General features: G+C 43.7%; 1 long non-coding RNA gene across 2 annotated transcripts in view; it reads left to right on the plus strand.

Moving 5' to 3' along the window:
- The window catches only part of LOC138643129 (uncharacterized), a 183,729-nt gene extending 167,855 nt beyond the window's left edge, over positions 1-15,874 (plus strand). For both annotated transcript variants that reach the window (XR_011314134.1, XR_011314135.1), the window contains one exon: positions 14,094-15,874. This is a non-coding gene — a long non-coding RNA (uncharacterized lncRNA). The remainder of the gene's footprint in view (positions 1-14,093) is intronic.
- The last annotated feature ends 224 nt before the right edge of the window (positions 15,875-16,098 follow it).

A 16,098-nucleotide genomic window follows, 5' to 3' on the forward strand; every position in this document is an offset into this window, starting at 1 on the left:
ATAATAGGATGTAATGGTGATGGTTATGTCATAATGGTTGCAATGGTGACGAAGATGTCATAATAAGTTGCCATGGTGATGACGATGTCAGAATGGTTGCCATGGCGAAGATGATGTCATAATGGGTATATGGGCATGGATCTATGTGGGATGGAGGATGTGTGATGGTATATGGGCACGGGACTATGGGATGGAGGATGGGTATGTGGGCATGGGACTATGGGATGGAGGATGTGTGTGATGGGTATATGGATACGGGACTATGGGATGGAGGATGGGTATGTGGGCATGGGACTATGGGATGGAGGAGGTGTGTGATGGGTATATGGACACGGGACTATGGGATGGAGGATGTGTATGATGGGTATATGGGCACGGGACTATGGGATGGAGGTTATGTATGAATATATGATGGGTATATGGGCACGTGACTTTGGGATGGAGGATATGTATGCTGGGTATATGGGCAGGGGACTATGAGATGGAGGATAATCATTATATTTTGTTATAACTAACCACAGTTAGTTACCATGCCCGGGCAACGCCAGGCTCTTCAGCTAGTATATTAATAAATATGCAATTACTATGCTTTGTGAAAAAATATTTTTTGGAATAACCTTTTAATTATTAGACATGACGTCACCCACCATCATAATGGGGTCTCATCTCAAAATACTACTTGTAATTCATTTACTCTCTTTCCATGACTATTTGGTCTTCCTCATTAAATTATTTATGACTAGAGAGTGACCAAATTAATTTAGTGTTCCCTTTGAATGATGATCAATCCCATAGGACCAGGATTGCCGTTGTATCTCCATGAAAGTAAGCTTTCTTCACCCATGAATACCACACAGGAAGAGGAAATGGTTTAAACACGGTTATCACACAACTTTCTTATAATCTTAGTTAATTTCTCAGGAATCCACATTTGGCCAAAACAGCTTATCCCTTCCTAATTTTAATCCCCCCTCTTAATGCTCAAAAGAAAGTAAAATGATTCTTGGGTGAAGTCTAGTGACAAAGTGGTGTTATGCAGTAGAAGATAGTCTATGTATAGGTTGAATGTTTCATAGGGGCAGACTGTAAAGTAGTAGAACAACGGGCATGGTTCCTCATGGGTGGGACAACCAAGTCTAATGCCCCACCCCTTGTCAAATAGTCTATTAAGAAAACCTGTGAGTTTTTCCACACTTCTTACTCTTTACAGGAATTCAATTAAGAAGTGCCATGTCCTTCTTGAAGTATTGAAAACGACATGACCCATAACCATAAGGTGGGTCTCATCTAATCAAAACTCTACGTGTACTTGACTTTCTTTAATGTTCTTTGAAGCATTCTTTAGATTTATGTCTAGTAGTGACCACATAAATTTGTAATGTTCCTCTTGTATGATGGTCAAACCCACAAGACCAGGAATGCCTGTGTATCTCTAATGCAAGAAAGGTTTATTCGCCCACTAATGCCACACAGAAGAAATGATTCAACCAAAACACAAATTTCTTATAATCTTCACTACTTTCTCAGGAATCCACATCCGGGCGAAACAGCTTCTCCCTTCCCAATATTAACCCCCCCCCCCCTCCTTCGCTCCTAAAAGAAAGTAAAATGACTTCTAGGTGAAGTCTGGTGGAGAGAAGTAACTCTTGCCAACTCATTTAAATGGAAAACATAAGGTGGGTGAGTATGAGCGAGAGAACGAGCATTGTCTACTTCCTCAATGACATGTTCAATAGACTGGAGACAAGGAATGTGCCCTTGAGGGGGGGTAGAGGAAATCAGCTGTGGTTTCTAAATCTCGGCTTGTGTTCTTCTTGGACTTAGCTCTTCCAAAACACAGCACTCCTTTTAAATTGGCTCTTGGCAGCTCCTACTTCCCGGCTGTGGCCAAGTTAAAAACCGTCAGACTGGTGGGCCGGGGATGAAGATTTCATTAGATCTTATTACTCAGCATTCTGGACCAGATGGTCACTGTGTTCACGTAGGACTCTTTTTCTCTCTTTCTGTTTTTGTCTATCGTCAGGCATGTGTTTCCGACAGCTGATCTTTCCCTGGGGAAAAAGGGTGAAAATAAAAAAAAAATATATTGAAAAGCCAGGATCTGGTTTCGTTCATTTCCCTGAAACTTAGATGACGGTATCGAAGGCTCTGTAATAAGTAACTTGTGCCGCGCCACAGAGGATATGATAGGGTTGTGAGTGTAGTTGGTAATTTGGGTTTCACTGATGAAAGCCTGGATCATAATCCACAAACTCCTCCACTCTGAACTCTTCTCTTTAATCTCAGATATCAAAGCCATTCTTCGCTTTTTCTCTCGTGTGTTATTTATTTTATTTTTTTTTGTTTCGTATACATACTGTATATTGGATGAGCGGCGGCCAGGTCTATTCATCCCGGAGAGGCCATTCATCCATTGCTGCCACTTATATCATTCGTGTCAAGGGCCTAAGTAGGTAATTGAGTAGTAATTACCTCTCGGGTTTCATATCACAGGTTCCCGGGAACATCTATCACCTGTCTCGCTCATGGTGACGCTTTTACAGGAAAAGTGACTCTTCCAGAAATCTCCAACCTCCCGAGACTTTTATGTTTGGTCTTTTAATGCTTTACTTTGATCTGAACTTAACCGAGAGGGTGACCAGTAACGTTATATAAACCCAGAGGATCATGAGACAGACTGGGCATGACTGTAGATGTCACTGAGGTTTTAGATATTCAAAGTAAAAGGAGACTGCAAATAATAGTATGGAAAATAATAATATAATAGTAACAGAAGATGGGAACTGATTTGTTATATGATGCAGTTTGTCATAATTTGGTCATGGGTTTACCGCAACAAAGAAGAGCCTGAAGACCACAGGATCTGTTTTCTCCTACTCCTGCGCAATTTAGAAGCACTTCACCTTCATATTAAAGGGTGCAAGTTTCTTTTAGCAGTGCAGGGGTTAATCTGCTTAGTTGAGAGCTCTTGGAAGCTTTCCTGCATTAAGGCTCTCAGCTGTTCACTGCTAGTCGCTCCCGTCTCCTTTATACTCTGGGCCATGGCAAGCACTCATTGTCAGAGATAGCTTCATGCTGCATGGTTTAGGAGATGGTGGTTTGTCGTTGTTGTTTGAGAAGGCATTTTGATTTATTGGAGAATGTTGCTAGGATTTGGTTGTATGCTAATTCCTCTCCTTCTCCTACTTTGGTTTTACCCCATCCTCTACTCCCCGGTGTTTACCTCTGTTTGTGAGAGGTTTTGCAAACATCTTGGAGAATTGACACCTGATCTTCTGTGGATGTTACTTGTGCAGATCCTTCTGTCTCTTTATTTGATCCCACACAGACTGGATGACGTGAGATCAGAGCTCTGCGGGGCCGGATCATCGCTTCCTGCACTCTACGTTCTTAATGACATTGGCTGTATGTTTGTGGTCATTGTCTGGCTGCAAAATAAATTTGGAGCCAATCAGATGCCTCTTGATCCTCCTGAAACCTCCCTGATGATATTCCATATTGAATAAATATCTACCTGTATTTCTCAGCAGCCCAAATCCATAGAAGATCTGGGGTCAGTACTCCAAGATGTTTAGAACAATGTCCTGATGAGTTCCTATAAAAACTGTGTGCAAGTGGCAATAACAGAAGTGATGAAGGCAAAGAGCGGTCACACCAAGTATTGATAAATTTTTCCATGTATTTCTGGTGGTAGAATGCCAGAAGGTATATCTATGACTTCATCACCAAGAGGAAGTAATACAAGCCTGAATGAATCGAGGAGGTAAAGATTATCTTCTGTTCTCCTCCATATGTATCTCTGTAAGATCTGACATATACTGTAGCTTGGTAGTGCAATGTCAGGTAACATCTGATGAACGGACTACAACAAACTCCACTGCAGCCCGATGTATGGGTGATGCAGGATGTTTCATGTATACATAGCCCATACCTGATCAATATTACAAGCATCTGTACTATAGTGTGTGGACAGAAAGCAGCACAGTGTAATAAAGGCCGGGTTGTTTCAGGATCTCATTTCTGAATGTGTCTCTTTATGTCTTTTCTCCACAACTTCATTTTCTTAAAAGCTTTTTTACACAAGTACTCAGACTTCCATTGTCCAACTTCATGGATCCCTGGTGCATCGACAGAAGCCATATCTAGATATAGTGTAAGGTCAGATCTAGAGGTCAGAGGCCGCAGCCTGGTTTGTATGGACATTTTGTAATGAAATGTGTAATTTAATGATCATGAAATACTGCAAGGTCATCATCTCATGTACAAGACGATGACCTTGGCACCTTCCTATTGTGGGACTTTTCAAGCCTTCCTGTACCAGAGACACGTTGGGAATTTTCTAAGTACAGTACAGACCAAACGTTTGGACACACCTTCTCATTTAAAGATTTTTCTGTATTTTCATGACTATGAAAATTGTACATTCACACTGAAGGCAGCAAAACTATGAATTAACACAAGTGGAATTATATACTTAACAAAAAAGTGTGAAAAAACTGAAATGATGTCTTATATTCTAGGTTCTTCAAAGTAGCCACCTTTTGCTTTGATGACTGCTTTGCACACTCTTGGCATTCTCTTGATGAGCTTCAAGAGTTAGTCACCGGGAATGGTCTTCCAACAATCTTGAAGGAGTTCCCAGAGATGCTTAGCACTTGTTGGCCCTTTTGCCTTCACTCTGCGGTCCAGCTCACCCCAAACCATCTCGATTGGGTTCAGGTCTGGTGACTGTGGAGGCCAGGTCATCTGGCATAGCACCCCATCACTCTCCTTCTTGGTCAAATAGCCCTTACACAGCCTGGAGGTGTGTTTGGGGTCATTGTCCTGTTGAAAAATAAATGATGGTCCAACTAAACGCAAACCGGATGGAATAGCATGCTGCTGCAAGATGCTGTGGTAGCCATGCTGGTTCAGTATGCCTTCAATTTTGAATAAATCCTCAACATTGTTGCCAGCAAAGCACCCCCACACCATCACACCTCCAGCTCCATGCTTCACGGTTGGAACCAGGCTTGTAGAGTCCATCGGTTCACCTTTTCTGCGTCGCACAAAGACACGGTGGTTGGAACCAAAGATCTCAAATTTGGACTAATCAGACCAAAGCACAGATTTCCACTGGTCTAATGTCCATTCCTTGTGTTCTTTAGCCCAAACAAGTCTCTTCTGCTTGTTGCCTGTCCTTTAGCAGTGGTTTCCTAGCAGCTATTTTACCATGAAGGCCTGCTGCACAAAGTCTCCTCTTAACAGTTGTTGTAGAGATGTGTCTGCTGCTAGAACTCTGTGTGGCATTGACCTGGTCTCTGAGCTGCTGTTAACCTGTGATTTCTGAGGCTGGTGACTCGGATAACCTTATCCTCAGAAGCAGAGGTGACTCTTGGTCTTCCTTTCCTGGGGCGGTCCTCATGTGAGCCAGTTTCTTTGTAGCGCTTGGAGACACTTTCAAAGGTTGCCCAATTTTTCGGACTGACTGACCTTCATTTCTTAAAGTAATGATGGCCACTCGTTTTTCTTTACTGAGCTGCTTTTTTTCTTGCCATAATACAAATTCTAACAGTCTATTCAGTAGGACTATCAGCTGTGTATCCACCAGACTTCTGTACAACACAACTGATGGTCCCAACCCCATTTATAAGGCAAGAAATCCCACTTATTAAACCTGACAGGGCACACCAGTGAAGTGAAAACCATTCCCAGTGACTACCTCTTGAAGCTCATCAAGAGAATGCTAAGAGTGTGCAAAGCAGTCATCAAAGCAAAAGGTGGCTACTTTGAAGAATCCAGAATATAAGACATAATTTCAGTTGTTTCACACGTTTTTGTTAAGTATATAATTCCACATGTGTTAATTCATAGTTTTGAAAATACAGAAAAATCTTTAAATGAGAAGGTGTGTCCAAACTTTTGGTCTGTACTGTATGTATATATATAATGTATGTGTGTGTGTATATATGTGTTCTTCAATAAAAAAGTGAAACTCATATAATATATAGGGGAAGACTGCTGACTTGACAGATGTCCAGAAGGCAGTCTTTGACACACTCCACAAGGAGGGGAAGTGTTGTGAATTCTGTTGTTAAGCTCCCTCCTGTGGTCATGAATGGTACTTCGGCTGGTTCTGTCCATGGGCTTCCTCTGGTGGTTGTGAGTGGGGCTGCGGCTTCTGAGGTTCCTTCCACAGGTGACAAGGTTAATTTGTTAGCTGGCTGCTCTATTTAACTCCACCTAGATCATTGCTCCATGCCACCTGTCAATGTTCCAGTATTGGTCTAGTTCGCTCCTGGATCGTTCTTGTGACCTGTCTTCCCAGCAGAAGCTAAGTTCCTGCTTATTTTTCTCTGTTTGCTATTTTTTCTGTCCAGCTTGCTATTTTGATTTTTGTCTTGCTTGCTGGAAACTCTGGGACGCAGAGGGAGCGCCTCCGCACCGTGAGTCGGTGCGGAGAGTCTTTTTGCGCCCTCTGTGTGGTCTTTTTGTAGTTTTTTGTGCTGACCGCAAAGTTACCTTTCCTATCCTCTGTCTGTTCAGTAAGTCGGGCCTCACTTTGCTAAATCTATTTCATCTCTGTGTTTGTAATTTTCATCTTAACTCACAGTCATTATATGTGGGGGGCTGCCTGTTCCTTTGGGGAATTTCTCTGAGGCAAGGTAGGCTTTATTTTTCTTTCTTTAGGGCTAGCTAGTTCCTTAGGCTGTGACGAGTTGCATAGGGAGCGTTAGGAGCAATCCACGGCTATTTCTAGTGTGTGTGATAGGATTAGAGATTGCGGTCAGCAGAGTTCCCACGTCTCAGAGCTTGTCCTGTATTATTAGTAACTATCAGGTCATTCCGTGTGCTCTTAACCACCAGGTCCATTATTGTCCTCACCACCAGGTCATAACAGTACAGGTGGCCCAAAGTATTAATGCATCTTAATAGAGGGATAAGAGAAGTTCTGAGACCATTTTTTTTTCTTTGCAGTGTGTTTTGTCTCTCTTTTCCCCTTTACTTCTGGGTGGTTCAGGATACAGGTGTAGATATGGACATTCAAGGTCTGTCCTCTTGTATGGATAATCTCACTGCAAGGGTACAAAACATTCAAGATTTTGTGGTTCAGAATCCGATGTTAGAGCCTAGGATTCCAATTCCTGATTTGTTTTTTGGGGATAGATCTAAGTTTCTGAATTTCAAAAATAATTGTAAATTGTTTCTTGCTTTGAAACCTCGCTCCTCAGGTGACCCTGTTCAACAAGTGAAAATCATTATTTCTTTGTTACGTGGCAACCCTCAAGACTGGGCATTTTCCCTTGCGCCAGGAGATCCGGCATTGCGTGATGTTGATGCATTTTTTCTGGCGCTTGGATTGCTTTATGATTAACCAAATTCAGTGGATCAGGCAGAGAAAATCTTGCTGGCTCTGTGTCAGGGTCAGGATGAGGTAGAGATATATTGTCAGAAGTTTAGGAAGTGGTCTGTACTCACTCAGTGGAATGAATGTGCGCTGGCAGCAATTTTCAGAAAGGGTCTCTCTGAAGCCCTTAAGGATGTCATGGTGGGATTTCCCATGCCTGCTGGTCTGAATGAGTCTATGTCTTTGGCCATTCAGATCGATCGACGCTTGCGTGAGCATAAAGTTGTGCACCATTTGGCGGTATTATCTGAGCATAGACCTGAGCCTATGCAATGTGATAGGACTTTGACCAGAGCTGAACGGCAAGAACACAGACGTCGGAATGGGCTGTGTTTTTACTGTGGTGATTCCACTCATGCTATCTCCGATTGTCCTAAGCGCACTAAGCGTTTCGCTAGGTCTGCCACCATTGGTACGGTACAGTCGAAATTTCTTTTGTCCGTTACTCTGATTTGCTCTTTGTCATCCTATTCTGTTATGGCATTTGTGGATTCAGGCGCTGCCCTGAATTTGATGGACTTGGAGCTTGCTAGGCGCTGTGGTTTTTTCTTGGAGCCCTTGCAGTATCCTATTCCATTGAGAGTAATTGATGCTACGCCTTTGGCCAAGAATAAGCCCCAGTACTGGACCCAATTGACCATGTGCATGGCTCCTGCACATCAGGAGGATATTCGCTTTTTGGTGTTGCATAATCTGCATGATGTGGTCGTTTTGGGGTTGCCATGGCTACAGGTCCATAATCCAGTATTGGATTGGAAATCTATGTCTGTGTCCAGCTGGGGTTGTCAGGGGGTACATGGTGATGTTCCATTTTTGTCTATTTCGTCATCCACCCCTTCTGAAGTCCCGGAGTTTTTGTCGGATTACCGGGATGTATTTGATGAGCCCAAATCCAGTGCCCTACCTCCTCATAGGGATTGCGATTGTGCTATCAATTTGATTCCTGGTAGTAAGTTTCCTAAGGGCCGATTGTTCAATTTATCTGTGCCAGAACACGCCGCTATGCGGAGTTATATAAAGGAATCCTTGGAGAAGGGTCATATTCGCCCATCGTCGTCACCATTGGGAGCAGGGTTCTTTTTTGTGGCCAAGAAGGATGGTTCTTTGAGACCTTGTATTGATTACCGCCTTCTTAATAAGATCACAGTCAAATTTCAGTACCCTTTGCCGCTGCTGTCTGATTTATTTGCTCGGATTAAGGAGGCTAGTTGGTTCACCAAGATAGATCTTCGTGGTGCGTATAATCTTGTGCGTATTAAACAGGGCGATGAATGGAAAACAGCATTAAATACGCCCGAGGGCCATTTTGAGTACCTGGTTATGCCATTCGGGCTTTCCAATGCTCCATCAGTATTTCAGTCCTTTATGCATGACATCTTCCGAGAGTACCTGGATAAATTCCTGATTGTATATTTGGATGATATTTTGGTCTTTTCGGATGATTGGGAGTCTCACATGAAGCAGGTCAGAATGGTGTTCCAGGTCCTTCGTGCTAATTCTTTGTTTGTGAAGGGGTCTAAGTGTCTCTTTGGAGTTCAGAAGGTTTCATTTTTGGGTTTCATTTTTTCCCCTTCTACTATCGAGATGGACCCTGTTAAAGTCCAGGCCATTTATGATTGGACTCAGCCGACATCTGTGAAGAGTCTGCAAAAGTTCCTGGGCTTTGCTAATTTTTATCGTCGCTTCATCAGTAATTTTTCTAGTGTTGCTAAACCGTTGACTGATTTGACCAAGAAGGGTGCTGATGTGGTCAATTGGTCTTCTGCGGCTGTGGAAGCTTGTCAGGAGTTGAAGCGTCGTTTTTCTTCTGCCCCTGTGTTGTGCCAGCCAGATGTTTCGCTCCCGTTTCAGGTCGAGGTTGATGCTTCTGAGATTGGAGCAGGAGCTGTTTTGTCGCAAAGAAGTTCTGATGGCTCGGTGATGAAACCATGTGCCTTCTTTTCTAGAAAGTTTTCGCCTGCTGAGCGCAATTATGATGTTGGCAATCGAGAGTTGTTGGCCATGAAGTGGGCATTCGAGGAGTGGCGTCATTGGCTTGAAGGAGCCAAGCATCGCGTGGTGGTCTTGACGGATCACAAGAACTAGACTTATCTCGAGTCTGCCAAACGGTTGAATCCTAGACAGGCTCGTTGGTCGCTATTTTTCTCCCGTTTTGATTTTGTGGTTTCGTACCTTCCGGGCTCTAAGAATGTGAAGGCTGATGCCCTGTCAAGGAGTTTTGTGCCCGACTCTCCGGGTGTTCCTGAGCCGGCGGGTATTCTCAAAGAGGGGGTAATTTTGTCTGCCATCTCCCCTGATTTGCGGCGGGTGCTGCAAATATTTCAGGCTGATAGACCTGACCGTTGCCCAGCGGAGAAACTGTTTGTCCCTGATAAATGGACTAGTAGAGTTATCTCTGAGGTTCATTGTTCGGTGTTGGCTGGTCATCCTGGAATCTTTGGTACCAGAGATTTGGTGGCTAGATCCTTTTGGTGGCCGTCTTTGTCGCGGGATGTGCGTTCTTTTGTGCAGTCCTGTGGGACTTGTGCTCGGGCTAAGCCCTGCTGTTCTCGTGCCAGTGGGTTGCTTTTGCCCTTGCCGGTCCCGAAGAGGCCCTGGACGCATATTTCTATGGATTTTATTTCGGATCTCCCTGTCTCTCAAAAGATGTCGGTCATTTGGGTGGTTTGTGATCGCTTCTCTAAGATGGTCCATTTGGTACCCTTGTCTAAATTGCATTCCTCCTCTGATTTGGTGCCGTTGTTTTTCCAGCATGTGGTTCGTTTACATGGCATTCCGGAGAACATCGTTTCGGACAGAGGTTCCCAGTTTGTTTCGAGGTTTTGGCGATCCTTTTGTGCTAGGATGGGCATTGATTTGTCTTTCCTCGGCTTTCCATCCTCAGACAAATGGCCAAACCGAATGTACTAATCAGACTTTGGAAACATATCTGAGATGCTTTGTTTCTGCTGATCAGGATGATTGGGTGTCCTTTTTGCCTTTGGCTGAGTTCGCCCTTAATAATCGGGCCAGCTCGGCTACTTTGGTTTCGCCTTTTTTCTGTAATTCTGGTTTCCATCCTCGTTTCTCTTCAGGGCAGGTTGAGCCTTCGGACTGTCCTGGTGTGGATGCGGTGGTGGACAGGTTGCAGCAGATTTGGACTCATGTAGTGGACAATTTGACATTGTCCCAGGAGAAGGCTCAACGTTTCGCTAACCGCCGGCGCTGTGTTGGTCCCCGACTTCGTGTTGGGGATTTGGTTTGGTTGTCGTCTCGTTATGTTCCTATGAAGGTTTCCTCTCCTAAGTTTAAGCCTCGTTTCATTGGTCCGTATAAGATTTCTGAGGTTCTCAATCCTGTGTCATTTCGTTTGACCCTTCCAGCTTCTTTTGCCATCCATAATGTATTCCATAGGTCGTTGTTGCGGAGATACGTGGCGCGTGTGGTTCCATCCGTTGATCCTCCTGCCCCGGTGTTGGTTGAGGGGGAGTTGGAGTATGTGGTGGAGAAGATTTTGGATTCTCGTATTTCGTGACGGAAACTCCAGTACCTGGTCAAGTGGAAGGGTTATGGTCAGGAATATAATTCCTGGGTCTTTGCCTCTGATGTTCATGCTGCCGATCTGGTTCGTGCCTTTCATTTGGCTCGTCCTGATCGGCCTGGGGGCTCTGGTGAGGGTTCGGTGACCCCTCCTCAAGGGGGGGTACTGTTGTGAATTCTGTTGTTAAGCTCCCTCCTGTGGTCATGAATGGTACTTCGGCTGGTTCTGTCCATGGGCTTCCTCTGGTGGTTGTGAGTGGGTCTGCGGCTTCTGAGGTTCCTTCCACAGGTGACGAGGTTAATTCGTTAGCTGGCTGCTCTATTTAACTCCACCTAGATCATTGCTCCATGCCACCTGTCAATGTTCCAGTATTGGTCTAGTTCGCTCCTGGATCGTTCTTGTGACCTGTCTTCCCAGCAGAAGCTAAGTTCCTGCTTATTTTTCTCTGTTTGCTATTTTTTCTGTCCAGCTTGGTATTTTGATTTTTGTCTTGCTTGCTGGAAGCTCTGGGACGCAGAGGGAGCGCCTCCGCACCGTGAGTCGGTGCGGAGGGTCTTTTTGCGCCCTCTGCGTGGTCTTTTTGTAGTTTTTTGTGCTGACCGCAAAGTTACCTTTCCTATCTTCTGTCTGTTCAGTAAGTCGGGCCTCACTTTGCTAAATCTATTTCATCTCTGTGTTTGTAATTTTCATCTTAACTCACAGTCATTATATGTGGGGGGCTGCCTGTTCCTTTGGGGAATTTCTCTGAGGCAAGGTAGGCTTTATTTTTCTTTCTTTAGGGCTAGCTAGTTCCTTAGGCTGTGACGAGTTGCATAGGGAGCGTTAGGAGCAATCCACGGCTATTTCTAGTGTGTGTGATAGGATTAGGGACTGCGGTCAGCAGAGTTCCCACGTCTCAGAGCTTGTCCTGTATTATTAGTAACTATCAGGTCATTCCGTGGGCTCTTAACCACCAGGTCCTTATTGTCCTCACCACCAGGTCATAACAGGGAAGCCACAAAAGATCATTGCTAAAGAAGCTGGCTGTTCACATAGTGCTGTGTCCAAGCATATTAATGGAAAGTTGAGTGGAAGGAAAAAGTGTGGTAGAAAAAGGTGCACAAGCAACCAGGATAACCACAGCCTCGAAAGGATTGTTAAGAAAAGGTCATTCAAAAATGTGGGGGAGATTCACAAGGAGTGGACTGCTGCTGGAGTCATTGCTTCAAGAGCCACAACACACAGATGACCCAGTGCAGACCATGTAATCCCCTCCAGCCCTTCTGTGGAGGTATTTTTTAGCTAGCATTATTTTTTTTGCACTGTATAAAACGGCATTGGGTTGAATCTCTGGCTCTATTGTGTAAACGCTGTATGTCAGTGTTATTTTTGCACTATAGAAAGCTGTTATAAGTTCACTGTATGGTTTTATTGTGTAAGCGCTGTACATCGGTGTTTTATTTTCCGCTGTATAGAATTATATTGGCTTTACTTTATTGCTCTATTATTTATATATTGTATGACAGTATTATTTTTGCACTGCATTGAGCTGTTTTTGGTTCACTCTGGCTCTATTTTGTAAGCGCTGTATGTCAGCATTATGTTAGCTTTCTATTGAACAGTATTGGGTTCACGGATTTGTTATGTGCACTGCATAACGGTATTATTTTTGCACTTTTAAAAAAAACCCTACTTACTGTGAACCTATATGGCAGCGTTATGTGGACATTATACAAAACAGCTCTGACTTCACTCTATGGCTAATGTGAATAAAATATTGGCACTATATAAAACTGTTCTGGGGTCACTGTATGGCGATATTTTGTATGTGCCTTATGTCGGTATTATCTTTCCTCTGTTTAGTCACTGCAGAGCCTATTGAGTACTCTCACGTTTTACTTCCTTTTACCTGCAGATTTTTGACTTTATGGGCAACTTCAGAATTTGATTTTGCCTTGTTTAGTTTACCCAATCTCGGCTGTGAGCTTTGTTAAAGGGCGCAGTCAGATGGCGGTATAAATCATACCAAGATGGAAACACAGTGCACAGACTGGCCGGCGGCTCTGCCAGCCTGATTATTTCTATGCAGCTGTCATTGTCTGATAGGGAGAGCCGCCGGCAAGTCCTTTCACTCTGTCCCAATTTCCGTCCGATTTATACAGCCGTCTGACTGCGCCCAGACAGTAATTAATGTAAAAAAAAAAAAAAGAAATTCATAAACAAAACACTTTTTGGGAGGGAATTGACAAGACTTTTTGTGGACCCCTGAATCCGAAAGAGATCCTGTCCTCTAGTTTGTAGCTGATGAGTTGGGGCCTAGAATTATTTTACTATTTTGCTGGCCTTCTATTGGGTGCGGTACCTAATAGTTAGAGTAATGGCCGCTCCTCACTGTACATCTCGACCTTTCAGTGCTGGTGCATGGAAAGCAATATTTTTGTGTGAAGGGGGAGTTGGCAAATGAAAACATCATTGAAGATTCACTATCACCTTCACTTTTCAGTTTGTGCTGTGTACACTGAGGAACTGAAGACCCCGATACATTTTGTATAGTTGTCAGACATTTTTGGTTGTGGTCTATCTCAGGAAGGAAAAACATATTTGGCCGTCCAAAATAGGACATGCCGGATCCTTGACTTCCCCCAACATTATCTGTCGTAGGCCACCATCCACACTGAACTGTCAGCTGAATCCTTCGATATGGACGGCCATAGCCGCCATTAGTTTGATGGGTGGGCTTAATGTTGCCTGATCCTATCGATATCGACAGGTTGAGCCAACAGTCTAATGTGCATTGGTTCCTCCAACTTCATAAGGATCAGCATGTCTGATTTCGGGTTGCCGGTCCTTTTGATCTCAATGAGATAAGCCACCACTAAAAGAGTCTCTATTCGATAATATAGGAGTGCTCGGCCTAGCGGGATGGAAAAGATATCCACCAAGATATCCATGCGCCAAACAATTGTTTACCTGACAGCTATTTAATGTGTATGGGTGGCTTGCGTCAGATAATAATTATCATCAGAGTCAATGGTTACACTAAAAAATAACCCCAAACTGGAGTCATGTTACACAGGATCCACCATTGACAATGAGCAATAAGGACAGTTCAGCTTCACCTCCCTCCTCCCCCTCCCTGCAGAATAACTACTGCCTATGTGAATGAATAATTTTCTGATTGAGTTGTTTTGTTTTTGTTTTGTCTAGGTGCGTGTCTGCTGTAACGAAAGTGAGAGTAACCACATGGCAAATATCCACAAGTCACCTGTTTGATTCCACCAAGTCAGGACTAAACATCTCAAAAAGCAAGACTACATGGAAAAAATCAGTACAAATGACTCTGTAGTTTGCATCTTCGAGTCTTAAATGAGTAAAGTCGTTGAAAGGATTGAATGGTTCCGAACGTCTATGCTACCGGGATGGCACCCCCCACCATCCAACTACTGTACTACAGATCAAAGAAATTCACCGAGGCCACGCAGCAGGAAACGGCTGAGCACATTCTGTATTGTCAACTGGCAGTGCAGTATGTGGAGCTCCTGGATCAACTGGCCGCACCGAGTACTTGACATGTGAAGAATTTGCTGGGGTGTGAGAAACAAAAGCACCTTATTTTACACTGAGCATCCGGTGGTATTCGGCAAGATGCGTGCAAAGGAATTCTACCTGTGGGAGAAATGCTCTCGGAATTTGATGGAAATTTCAATTTTTGGCATATTTTTGCAACGTTAGTTGGGGTAAAATGTCAGTTTGTTAAAAGCACTGGACTACCTTGAGGGTTCTGGAGGAGATTAGACTGAAGGCCTAATCTACAAAAAAAATTGGTTGCACGCTATTGCTTCATTTTTGGATGTTCCTATGAACTTGTCATACACTTTAAATGCATCATTAACTCCCAACTACCCTATAAAAACCTGGTTGTGGCAGGCCCTCCATACATGGGCCCACTTCTACCTACCAAATGGGTGGACATTATAATGAGCTGTTGGACTACCAAGGGCCCATATATTGCTCCTGCACATGGGCCCTCTACAGTCTGTGTCCTCACTTGTGGCCTGGAGTAGGTTTTTCTTGCACCATGAGCTGAGCTAACCCAGATGGACATATTGTTTTTCTTGAAAACAGGAAGGGCGTAAAGGAAAACATGTCTTTGTGTCTTCATCACCTTAGGATCTAGTGGTACCTCCACTCCTCTTCATACCCAAGTCATTACCTATAAAATGACCCACCCAGCATTCTTTTGTTACACCCTGAAGGTTTCTAATTATGTTGGGAGTATATTCAGTGCTCTTCACCTTTTGTGTTTGCCACATTTTAGGGTCTCTCATGGCTGTTGGGTGACCCTCTCCAAAAGAATTGGTGAGGTGATTGCACACATGTGTCTCGTTTTTGAAGTCTAAAGGTGGTTATACAGGTTAAACTTTTGTTGGCTGAACCACTTTTGGCACGACTTTTGGCACTTTTGGCCATCTAATATGAATGTTCTCAAGGGAGATAAGATAGGTGTCTGGCAGAAGTTTATTATTCTCCTCTCACCACATAGAACACATGAAAAATTGACTGAACTGAGCAGAGGCTGTCCAGAATTGGTGTCAGACAAACAAACGTTCTCATAGCTGATGGGAGCATCTGGCCACTTTGAGGGGTTCATTGTATTGGACTTGGTGGTTTCTAAGTCCCTATTAGACTCTCAAAACTTAGAGAGCACCATGCATGTACCCCGATCTCTACTATGTACAGCTGCTATCTGGGATCCTAGTTCTAGAGGTGGAATGGTGGCCTCCACCTTTTTTGTAAGGGGCATGGTTACTTGTAATGATGGGGTTTGCATTCAATTGAAGACCACTGTTCTTGTGATTTCTACAATTTTTTGCTGATGTTTCCTAATGATGAATTGGCTGGAAATTGCTGATAAATTATATTTATCAAGACATTCTCATTGTGCCGTAACATGTTCCATTGGCTGAAATAAAACTTTGATAATTTGAGGGGTTTGTCCTAAACTACTTACCATGTCATACTTGCCAATCATGGGTTATGCTTGTGTGGGAGGTTTGTTTTTGAATAATCATGTCTTTTTATGGAATGTCCAATTTCCTTCCCGCTAAATATTCATGTGGATGCCAAAGTTTGGTCTAACGGAGGAACGACCTAAAGTGTTTCACAAAGAAAATCTCCAAAAGAGCTACTTTCCGGGAGGTTTCTGAGGGAT

The sequence above is a fragment of the Ranitomeya imitator genome, chromosome 6 (assembly GCF_032444005.1).
Source record: "Ranitomeya imitator isolate aRanImi1 chromosome 6, aRanImi1.pri, whole genome shotgun sequence".
Classification (NCBI taxonomy): Eukaryota; Metazoa; Chordata; class Amphibia; order Anura; family Dendrobatidae; genus Ranitomeya; species Ranitomeya imitator.